The sequence below is a fragment of the Solanum stenotomum genome, chromosome 2 (assembly GCF_019186545.1).
Source record: "Solanum stenotomum isolate F172 chromosome 2, ASM1918654v1, whole genome shotgun sequence".
NCBI classification, from domain to species: Eukaryota; Viridiplantae; Streptophyta; class Magnoliopsida; order Solanales; family Solanaceae; genus Solanum; species Solanum stenotomum.
This window is the reverse complement of record NC_064283.1, coordinates 67,697,266-67,706,939: the sequence shown is the minus strand read 5'-3', so window position 1 is coordinate 67,706,939 and position 9,674 is coordinate 67,697,266.

The following is a 9,674-nucleotide window of genomic DNA, read 5'->3' as shown; positions in this document are numbered from 1 at the left end:
GTTTCGGGTGGTATCTTTGAGTTAAATCTATTGTATGTTAAGAGGTTTATGGTTTTAAGTGTTTGGGGATGGAAACTTTGAGGTGTAGAAGGTTTAGAGTTGGAGAAAACTAAGGAGAAAAGTCGAATTTCGGGGAAAAAGGGTGGGGCGTCGCGCCTGTCAGCGCGCCCCAAGAGGGGATCTGAACTTTCCCCCTTGGGGCGGCGCGCCCATCAGAGCGCCAGCAGGCCTTCTCTGAAGTTTTCAGTTTGGCGCTCCGCGCCTCTCAGAGCTCTCAGAGCGCCAAGTTTTCCCATTCATTCCCCACTTTCTCATGCATGTTCCTAGGTATTGTACCTATGTTTTATAGTTGTTTTTGACACTCCAAGGTATGTCTAAACATCAAGAACTCATCCATATCATGTGATCAAACACCTTGAATCCATAAATCCAATTCAAGGAGAGTTAGTTTCCAAGTCAAGTGAAGTTAAGAGTTAAGCTTGGAAGTTAAGAAGGGAGTCAAAGTAAGTCTCTAAAGTTATTCAAGAGTCTTTATTGAATGTTTTAACTTCATTTTAAGGCTCGAGTTTCAAGTCAAGTTAAGTCAAGTTTCAAGTTAAGTCAAGTAAGAGTTTCAAGTAGAGTCAAGAGTTTAAAGTTGAGTTCATTTCTCAAAAGTATTAGGGAACTATGTATTCCCAAAGAAGTTTCCAAATGTTTTTACCTTTGAGTAAGAAAGGAACTATGTTTCCAAAAGAGCCCTTGGGCTAGTTTTCAAGAAATAGGAACATCGATTCCAAGTGAGCCTTCGGGCAAAGTTTTGAGTAATTATCTCAACTAAAGAAAGATGTGTTTAAAACATTTATGAGCTAAGTATTTTTGGGAGTAGTCTTGAGCACCGAATTGGGGAAACGAGTTTATATAAACTCAACTCTCCATAAGAACTATGCGCCAACATGGGAGTTAACGGGTCATACTTTTTAGATGAACCCGTAAGATTAAGCTAGTGGATCCACTTGGTAAAGTTAGCTTCCTATATCACGGCAAGGTATAGGATGGTCCTTGGGCAACGTGAGGTAAAACGTTGTATCATTAGCTTCATATATCACGGCAAGGTATAGGATAGTCCTTAGGCAACGTGAGGTAAAACGTTATATCATTAGCTTCCTATATCACGGCAAGGTATAGGATGGTCCTTGGGCAACGTGAGGTAAAACGTTGTATCATTAGCTTCCTATATCATGGCAAGGTATAGGATGGTCCTCGGGCAACGTGAGGTAAAACGTTGTATCACCACTAGGGCTCATAGTGGTGATTGTTGATTAAAGAGTCTCCCACTAAAGTTATATTACTTTTATATAAGTAAAGTTGAGCTGTTATTGGTTTATCTTTAACAAGCTAAGTATTTACACTGTTTTACAAGCTTTATATATTGCATGTGTCTTATTGCTTTATATAATGAGTTCAGTTATTCATGAGTTGAACAGAGCCAAGGTAAGAGTTCTTTTGTACTCTTTTCAAGCTTGAGTTGTGGTTTAGCTTTCCAGCTCGCATACTCGTACATTCAATGTACTGATGCCAATTGGCCTGCATCTTTTTATGATGCAGACACAGGTACCCAGGGCCAGCATCCGGTTCGCCGTTGATCCAGTTGAGTACTTCAGAGTCAGTGGTGAGCCTCTTTGCAATCCGGAGGACTCGGTTATTTTGTTCTCTTAAGTTTTGTTTTATTAGGATGTTGTGGGATCTGTCCCAACATCCATCTCAGTATCTTAGAGGCTTCATAGACAGTCAGTTAGTTAGTTGGGAGTCTCTCATCTATGTATATATGTAAATATTCTATTTTGAGACTCGAGTTGCCTTTGTGGCCAGATTTTATTTCAGTCAGGTTGTTTTAAAACCTTGCATTGCATTGAGTTACTGTTGAGTTAAGTTTCCGTTGAGTTAAGAAAGCCAGGCCAAGGGTTCGCTTGGGGGCCAGCAATGGTCTTCGAGTGCCGGCCACGTCCAGGGTGTAGGCTCGGGGCGTGACACCTTACTTGGTACTTTTCCAAAGGCGAAATTCATACCCCCATCTGAGATTCACAATTTTAATACAGAAAAATTCATTCATTTAGTTCATGTAGTACACATGTTTTGTCAACCATCAAAGCATGATCATATGAAAGCTAAACAAATCACAAATGCTAGAACACCAAAAGAATGATGCAAGATAAGATTTTGTGGCAACGTTTTGCAATTAACCAAGTCAAAAGAATTTCCCAATGTCCTTAGTTTATGGGATTTGTATCATATTCCAAGTGCAAGAAAGCTTTATGATGGTAGAGTTAGATTCATAAGAATAGGTTATGTGCAAGAAAAGAAAGGAGGATAAAACAACATTATTCAATATCAAGTTTGAGAAGGGATTAATGAAAATACCTTGTTTTGCAATCGAGGATGCTATGGAAACCTTCATGAGAACGTTGATAGCTTATGACCAACATTCTTCTAAAGTAAATGTATATCCTTATTTCTCAAACTATGCGCATATAATGACTCAGCTTATTGGCTCACATAGAGATGTGAAGTTTCTTCGCAAAAAGTAAATCATCCTTGAGGACATAGGAGATGACAAACAAGTGGCCAGCATCTTCAAGAAACTTTCAGATGGGGTGGAAATCACAAGCTTTTATTACGTAGAAGAATGCAGCAAATTGACTCAACATTGTGAAAAGCCATGGAGTCAAATGAAGGCTAGTTTAAGGCACAACTATTTCTCAAGCCCTTGGGTAGGAGCTTCAACTATGACAGTTATAACACTTCTTGTACTCACTGTTATACAAATTGTTCTGGCTTTTACTGGTGACATTATGAAGTAATCTTTGTTGTAACTATGTAACACAATTGTTGACTGAGTGAGTGTTTCCTCATTATAGAAAACTTGAACAATGATATCATTTGCAAATTTTCAGAAATACTTTTACTAGATGGATGTTTCGTTGTTGAGTTTATTCGAGAGTGTAGTGAATTGAAGCCTAAATAGAGAAGACAAAATTGTAAGCACATGTATGATAAACATTGCACGTCGAGACTTGTTGTTACTAGAAAACCAAATTCTTCCTAAATAGAATGTGCTCCATCTCTAATTAAATGGGATAATACATATTTTCCCTCCTAAACTTGACAGCTTATTCTAATTTCCAGGATACTTTACTAAATGGGATTATAGATGCAGAAGCAACTGGCCATTTGGATAATTTTTAGGGGTTAAATCTCAAACACTTCAAACATTACAACTGAATTTCTACCAAAAACTAACAAGGTAGTTAGGTCTCCCTCATAAGTCATAACTTGTACTTTCCGTCCCATTTTATATGAGGTAGTTTGACTTGGTACGGAGTTTAAGAAAGAAAGGAAGACTTTTAAAACTTGTGGTCCAAAATGAATGATAGAAAATTGTATCGTTGTAAGTTATTTCATTAAGGGTAAAATAGACATTTTATAGTTAAATTTTTACTTAATATAGAATTGTGTCATTATTTTTACTTAATTGGGACAGAGGGAGTATATGTATTAGTTATGTGTTTTTGAAACTGCAAATCAGACACTGAAATAATTTTATCGATGAATAATTCACCTTCTGACCAACGCGCTACCAATTGAATTTGTGAGGCAATGCACACATAATAAGAAAAACATTCAAGTACATAATTTAAATCATAATTTTCACTATTGTCTTTTATGAAATTATGAATATAACTTTATAAGTAGTGTAATTTATCTCCTAAAAAATATAAAACTTCAATGAATGAAAGGGCAAAGATGAAAAAAAATTCAAACATCTATTTTGAACTTTGAACAATATAATTATTTTGAACAATGAAAAACCCTCAAAAATTCAGTTAATATAAAATAGAGAAAGTTGTAGAATTTAATACTTCCATAACTCACTTAGCTTTCACTTCTTATTCTTTTCCTCCTTTATACCTTTCCTTTCTTTTATCTGTTCAACTTCTCTTATTATACTTTAATTCATGATCAATCCTTAGATAAGTAATTTGAATTGATTTTAGTTGATGTATAATATCTCTCCTTTTTTAAACAAAACATTAATTTATATATATAATTAGAGTATAATTTTAGTATTTTCTATTGACTTTTGGAAAATTAAATTATTTAAATAATAAACATTTTAAGTTAATTCTTATATATATTGAATTTCTTTGCAAGGTATCATAGTAAGACTTAATAATTAAAATGGAAAAATTAACTAATGATTGAAGATAAATTAATCTAGTCAAACATAGAATATGTATTATAGGCTATATAACTAAAGAGCATGAATTTAAAACTAAAGGTCAAAGCTAAAACTAATTGTACGATAATTAAAGTAAAGTAGAACAAAAGAAACAATTTATTTAATTTTTTTCGAAAATGCTAGATCTTGCTGAAGCAACTACGTCAACAGAGATATACCTGCTTCAGCTTTAAACTCAACTCTGTCTTAAACAATAATATAATATGATTTGCTTTATATATAGGCTATAGCTAATATTTGGACCAAATTACCCTCAAATTCTCATTATTTCCTTCAAATTCAATCATTGAGAGGCAATTTTAAAAATTTTAATACATAATTCTACAAAGCTTTGTTTTTTAGAGTATTTTCATTCACTACTTGATCAAACTTAAATCTTTTGATTCATATATGTTTATTATGCATGACTAGGTTAATGTTCATTATAAAATAATGCATGACTAGTTTAATATATATACATCATGACTAGTTTTATGTAATAAAAAATTGTGACTTTGGCCATTTAGTACTTTTTATGGTACCCTTTAAGCGATTTTCCAACCTTTTAAATTTGATTCGAAATAAATGATTTTTTTCAGAAAATCAAATAAGCCTAAGGATTTTTATTTATTTATTTTTAAATTAACCTTGTTTGATAAATAGTTGAACAAATTTCTAAGAAATCTTTAAGGAATGATATTATACTCCTTCCGTCCCAAATTAATAAGAGCAACTTTCACATACAGCAAAAATAAAAATCATATTTATATGTTATAGCTATAGTTTGCATAATTGCGCTCCATAGTAAATTTTATGTTTGCTATGGAGCTTTTGATTTGTATAATTCGCTAGATACATACAATTTTACACAAATTGTTCAGTTTTGTATAAATTCATTTATACATTGTAATTTGTATAATAAGATCTGTATTTGTATAATTATAAGTGTCTAGGACAAAAATATATGTATTTGTATATACACTTTTCTCTCGCTTTATACAAACACAAACGCATTTTATACATTTGTATACCTAATAGGTACGTAATTGTATACCGAAAATGGCTAATTGTATACCGAACCAGATGACAAAAAATTGGGATGTTTGCTGCGAATTACAAATAAAAGAAATTATGGCTATAGCATTTAATTTGAATTAATAATTTTCTATTTCATATAATTTTCTCAATTAATAATTACTTTAATTGTAAAAATAAATAAATATAGCTTTAAAAATTTAAGATCGAAGTTAGCCGTTGTATTCAATTATATCCTTAATAACATGGTATTTGATTTATTTATTTTTTAAAAAATCAATCTAATCCATGCCACCTCAAAGGCGTAAATTTATTGAATAAAAAAACAAAATAAAATATAATTTTATTAAAAATGAATAATTTGATAAATTATATGTTATAGTTATTAATTTTTTTAATAAACACAAAAGAATGATAAAATTACTTAATATTAATTGACTTTTCCAATCAGGGTGCCAAAATTTTTAAAAGAGATCGAGGGAGTTAAAAATTCTTATCATGGGCGGAGGAGAACCTTAGGTGAAAGACGTGGTTCAATGGGCATTCCTTATCAAAACATTATGTTACTTATTATAAGTGTATATTTAATTTTACACATATTTAACACTAGGAAAATTTTTTGCACGTCTTTCATTCAGTTACTAAATCTTATAATCTTAAATATGCCACGTAGAATATTGGGTGTAAATAATAAATAAATATAGAAAGTGATTGTTAGTTTTTAGGGATAAAAGTGAGTAACTAGTAACGGTAAAGATAAATTTTACCCCAAAATCATACGAATGGTGTATTTGATTCATTTCCAATAGTTGAAGAGTACTTTTAACTTTTTGGCCTTTATCGAATATTATTAAAAAATGAATAAGAAACACTAATTTTTCAAAATAAACAACGTCTTTCTGTATCGTATGAACATACCCTAAAAGTGTCCTCCAAAAAAACTTGATATCAAATTGTAGAATAAGTGGTGGCTTCAAGACACATAAAGTGTTATTCTATGATATGTTTTCTTAAATGTAAATGTCATTACACTTTATTCTATGATACTAAAGCTTTATATATTCTATGATACTTTTCTCAAAAGATACATTATTTCATGTTAGTAATATAGGTAGGCTTGCAATCACCCAAAGAAAAATTTATATATAATCATATATAATTTTACATTCTCCATCTCTCATTCTTCACCTTCAGAAAAGTTGAACAAAGAAGAATTTAAGAAGAAACTCAAGTACACTCCAACAACTCCATTTTCAATTTATAAATCAAAGAGGTAATTTTTTAAAATGTTTTATACATTATATATATTGCACCTCAGCTTTAACACATGCACCCTTTATATTGTATTAATTTATGCTTAATTTGCTACCTCATATTACATTGTTTATATACTTATTTATATATTAGGCCATTATGTATATATTCCTTCCTGGACTCTTTATTTTTTTAAAGATCGTAGGTTATTTTTTAGATGTTATGACAAGACATGTATATAGAATTCTTTCATAAAGCTAGTAATTTTGTCATGTTCCGAGCCTACACTCTGGGCGGGCGGCACCCGGAGACCATTATTGACCCCAAGAGAACCCTTGGCCTGACTTTCTTAACTCAGCGGAAACCTAACTCAATAGAATAACTCTATGCAATGCAAGAACATAAAACAACTTATCTGATAAAATCAGGCCTAAAAGGTAACTCGAGTCCCAAAATAGAATATTTACATATATACATAGATGAGAGACTCAAAACTAACTGACTAACTGCCTATGAAGCCTCTAAAATACTGAGATGGATATTGGGACAGACCCCTCAACATCCTAATAAAACAAAACTAAGAGAACAAAACAACCGAGTCCTCCGGAAGGCAAGGAGGCTCACCACTGACTCTGGAGTGCTCAACTGGATCAACGGCGTGCTAGATGCTGATCCTGGGTACCTGCGTCTGCATCATAATAAGATGCAGGCCAACTGGCATCAGTACATGGAATGTACGAGTATGCGAGCTGGAAAGCTAAACCACAACTTAAGCTTGAAAAGAGTGCAAGAGAACACTTACATTGGCTCTGTACGACTCAAGAATCACTTAACTCAATATATAAAGCAATAAGACACATGCAATATATAAAACTTGTAAAACAGTGTAAACAACTTAGCTCGTTAATGATAAAACAATAACAAACTCAACTTTACTTATATAAAAGTAATATAACTTTAGTGGAAGATTCTTTAACCGACAACCACCACTATGAGCCCTAGTGGTGATACAACGTTTTACCTCACGTTGCCCAAGGACCATCCTATACCTTGCCGTGATATAGGACCTGTGAGTTTAGGAGTTCGAAAAATTGATTTGCTACAAATGAACTTCGTTTTCGATGAGTCATATCTCAAAAGAATAGAAATGTCTAGGGGAGTTCGAATCTAAAATTTGAGTAAGAGTCAATCTAGTTTTGGCATGAAATTCAGTCACAGTTCATTGAATTTTGAAGTAATAGTCAAATAATATCAAATTTGTATAATAATTAGTATATGTTAAGTTACATTTATGTAGTCACAAAAACTCCATCATGCTTTCCTCCTCTTAAAAAATGTTAACTTCCTTCCCTATATCACTTGAGTGAGAATAATAAAAAAGAACTCAAAGCCTGGAAGAGAAGGACGACAAGTGGAGGTAATTTATTTTTATTGATGCCTTCTTACTTGTTAGTTGTGTCAATTTGTTTTTTTAATACCTTCTTACTTTTAATCTTCTATTATATCGTGCCTCCACATAAAAAAAATAGAAATAATTGGATAAATTGTATTAACCTTGTGATACAATTGGCTATAACTTCAATACGATATTACCGAATACCATACCAAACCAAAGTTTAATTTAAAGGTTACCGAATTATCGAACCAAAATTTAAAAAATTGATAGTTGGTATCTATTTTTAACTATCAATTACCGAATTACCAAATCTAAAATTCGAAAATCCCAAATCGAATACTGAATGCCCACCCCTAAAGGCAAGTATAGTGAAACGGAGCATATTGTCAATTCTGGATCATATTCTTAAAGAGGAAAATCAACGGCACAAAATAGTTTCTTCTCTCCAATCTAAGAAAATATATGGTAGATCATCCTTTTCAAAATAATGCACCTATTAAAATTTTGAATACGCCTATGTACCAATCTCATAGTCCTCATCCCCAATACCCTCACATCCTTAACCCCTATGCCGACCTTGTTCTGAATTGAAGCTCTTATCGGTGTTTAGTTTCCATTTATTCCCCTTTGGTTTCTCCCGCATCACCATAGTACTTGTGAGTTTAGGTTTGTAGTTTTCTGTAACAATTGGCACACCATATTCCAGTTCCAATTCGCCTCCATGGTGCTGAAATTGTTAATTTCCTACTGAAGACTTGACCAGCTGCATGAGAACTTGTTGCTGGAGATGTTATTGTTTCCATATTTCTTTCCACATCTAGCCTTCCAAAGCAATAACTTATGGGCCTGACTCTTATTTTGTTGTTGCCAGCCAGGCTTCTTCTGCATATTATATATATATATTGTTATTGTAAATAGGTCCACCAAAAAATAGCACTTGATCCTGAACATTCATTCCAAGTGATGTGTTTTGCGACTGCAACTTTTGACATAGGATTAGATCTGGGGCAATATTTAGCCTTTAAGAATAAACTTGTCCAAAGATTATCTTCAACTCTTAAGTCTCCACCATCTTTTACTAGCAAATGCCTCACCCATATCTTTCAATTTCTTAAAGCCGGTGCCAGCTCCTTCAGATTGTGGATATATATATAGCTAAGCTCCTTCCATTGATCACTCCAGTGGTGTATGTTCTTATTCTCACTCAGTCACAGTTCATCATATGTTAAGTTAATTACATTTATATATGTAGTCACAAAAACTCCATCATGTTTTCTTCCTCTTCAAAAATGTTAACTAATTCCCTCCCTATATTACTTGAGTCATGAGAATAAGAACAAATAACTCAAAGCCCGGACGACAAGCGGAGGTAATTTTTTTTTTTTATGCCTTCTTGCTTGTTAGTTGTGTCAATTTGTTTTTTTTTTTAATATTTTCTTTCTTTTAATCTTCTATTATATTGTGCCTCCAGATAAAAAAAAATAGAAATAATTGAATAAAAAGTATTAACTTTTTGATACAATTGGCTATAACTTCAATACAGTATTATCAAATACCATACCAAACCAAAATTTAAAATATTGACAGTTGATATCTATTTTTAACTATCAATTACCAAATTACCAAATCCAAAATTTGAAAATCTCAAATCGAATACTAAATGCCCAACTCTAAAGGCAAGTATAGTGAAACGGAACATATTGTCAATTCTTGGATCAAATTCTTAATGAG